This window comes from Apium graveolens, chromosome 2 (assembly GCF_009905375.1).
Source record: "Apium graveolens cultivar Ventura chromosome 2, ASM990537v1, whole genome shotgun sequence".
NCBI lineage: Eukaryota > Viridiplantae > Streptophyta > Magnoliopsida > Apiales > Apiaceae > Apium > Apium graveolens.
This window is the reverse complement of record NC_133648.1, coordinates 208,213,018-208,215,718: the sequence shown is the minus strand read 5'-3', so window position 1 is coordinate 208,215,718 and position 2,701 is coordinate 208,213,018.

Here is a 2,701-nt window from a genome sequence, read left to right as displayed (position 1 = left end):
ATAGGATTTAGGGCAAACCCAAAGTGTTATAGTCAGGGAGGTTGCCATCAAGAAAGAAAGAACCCATAACATAATAGAGTGGAAAACAAGGTTTTTAATGTATAAGATAACCCCGATTATGGGAGAAGGTTGAAACATTTCATACTAAGGAAACAGAAAGTCGAGTAAGGAAAGGAGACCCGAGACGGTACTCCTATGTGGCAATTTATGGACCTGTCTAGACAGAACTTAGACTATTATCCCCAACCACCACCCTGAGGGGACAATGCGACAGGAAATTCTTTCATGACCTTTAAATCATTAAGCTCTCAGAGTTCCAAGGAACAGGTTGACCTAGTCGAGGCAAGAGCCTGGCTAAAGGAAATATAGGAATCATTTGAGATTCTAAATGATTGACGAATCACAAAAGACTATTTTTATCACTCACCCTCCTAAGAGAGAGACCACCTGCTGGTGAAAGGCCAAGGAAGGCACGGAGCAAGAGATTATAATAAACTGATTTAAGTCCAGTCAATTGTTTTCGGGAAAGTAATTCCCAAAGATAAGGAGATAGTGTAAAAGCTTTAGAGTCAGAACAAAGGCAGACGAGTATGATAAATTATGAATCTAAGTTGTAAAAGTTGTCAAGATTCGTTCTGAGGACACGAATCCAGAATGACGGGATGTTTGAAATCAATGTTTATGTTGTGTTAGTTCATGAAATAATGATAAGGAAGTTGGGTATGAGGAAACCCTAAAGACTCGTAGTAATAGAAATAGAAAAGTAAGTAATCGTCAGGATGAGGGTGATTCACCATGAGTTAAAATTGATGGTTGAGGGCATAAGAGATACATATATATTATCCCCTGTAAGTTGGGAGGATTCGAAGAAACCTTGAGATAGTTCGAAGGATAAATAATGAGACGTGGATAGACTGAGGAGACAAGAAAGTAAGAAATTAAGAAAATTGGATGAAGGAAGTGACCTTCAAGAATGTGAAGTGTAAGACCGGTGGCTTGATACCCAGGAAGGGAGACGCCAGGTATGAAAGATATCCCAACATTGAGATGACTGTTGAGATAAACAACAAAAGTAAATAAGGATTTATTAAGAAGAAGTTCACGTTGAACACGACCAATATCTTCCAGATCATCCATGTGATCATTACCAAATCAGGAAAGAAAAGCGGATAACCATTTTTATCTTTTGGAGGCCATGTGGATTGACCTTAACTTGAATAAGGATGCTATTGTGAAATTCGGTATAGACTATCGAGGTGGAAATGATTGAATAAGATACCCTTATCAGGGATATATGACTTTATTTATCCATGGAAGGATGCTTGTACCTTTTTAAAGGTGGAATTAAGGATAGAACATCGGTAACTTAAAACAAATCCTAGGGGAATGCATAAAGGTTGGCATTTCACCCTTAATAGGGATAGTATGAGTTTTGACAGTATGAATTGGAAAGGATTAAGGTAATAATAACCTTTAAGGATCAGTGGAGAAATTTTTCAGAAGTATATAGACAATGGTTCTAGTATCAGTAAATGGTATTTTGATATGCCCTGTATATAGGGAATACAGGAGGAACGATTGAAGGATAACCTTAGAGGTTTTACAAGGAGAAAGGAAATATTCGAAATTCTCAAGAATAAAAATGTTGATAAAGGAAATATGACATAATTATAATGATGCCAAGTGGGGCACATGTTAAACCACGAGAAAGTATGGATCGAACCAGTAAAGGTCGAAATTATTCAGGGCAATTAAGACTAAAGATAAAAGATGTTCTAAGTATGATTGAGAGTCAGTCGTGACAGTGATTAACCTCTAAAGACTGAGGCAATAACTTATGGAAAAATGGTGATATTTTTTTTTTACTCATCAGATTTTAAGGAATACATCTTCACAAAAGCAGTGATTGAAATAAGGTAGAAAATTTATTTGGAGGTGGTTAAAATGACATTGACTATAAGGAAATTTTAATATCAGGAAAGGCCAAAGAGGTGGCCGACACTTTAAAGGTAAGAGGATAATTATAGGCGCTTGTGCCAGAGGAATACAGTGATGATGGTTAAAACTGTGAAGGTTGTATTATGGTTTGGAAGATTGACATTCCTTCTGATGACTGTACAATACCCAACCGTAATAGTAGTTGGTAAAAGTTTAATTCGTGTAATCGCCATGAACGGGCTATCTATCTTAGGAGGTCCTATCTTGGGATAAGCCAGGACCATGTTTCCAAAAGGACTAGACGAACCTTTGAGTTAAGTCTTCTATTTAAGGCATATGATTAAGAATGGTATTAACCTGCTATCGTTGCTTTGATTGAAACTCTTCTGCAATTTTATCTGCTTCACGTCATGAATGTACGTCAGGATCAGGAGTGTTCTTCATGAATCAAGAACGGTGATCATGTTACCTCCTTAGAAGAATTCGATATGATATGAATGGACTCCGTATGGTTAGCTATTAAAACTTCATGGAAAACGAATGACTACAGTAGGTCAACGGTAGGCCATAGTAATGTAGGAATGATTCTGAGAGTAATGAGCTGATTACTTACAACCGTGAGAGTTGTATTGGAATGGATGTTGAGAGTAAGTACCACTAATCGGGTCGTGGTGGTGTATAAGTTATCATTGATAGACTAATTAAGTCAATTATCTACCTATGATATATTTATTCCTTCTTATCGATAAAGAGTAGTATTACC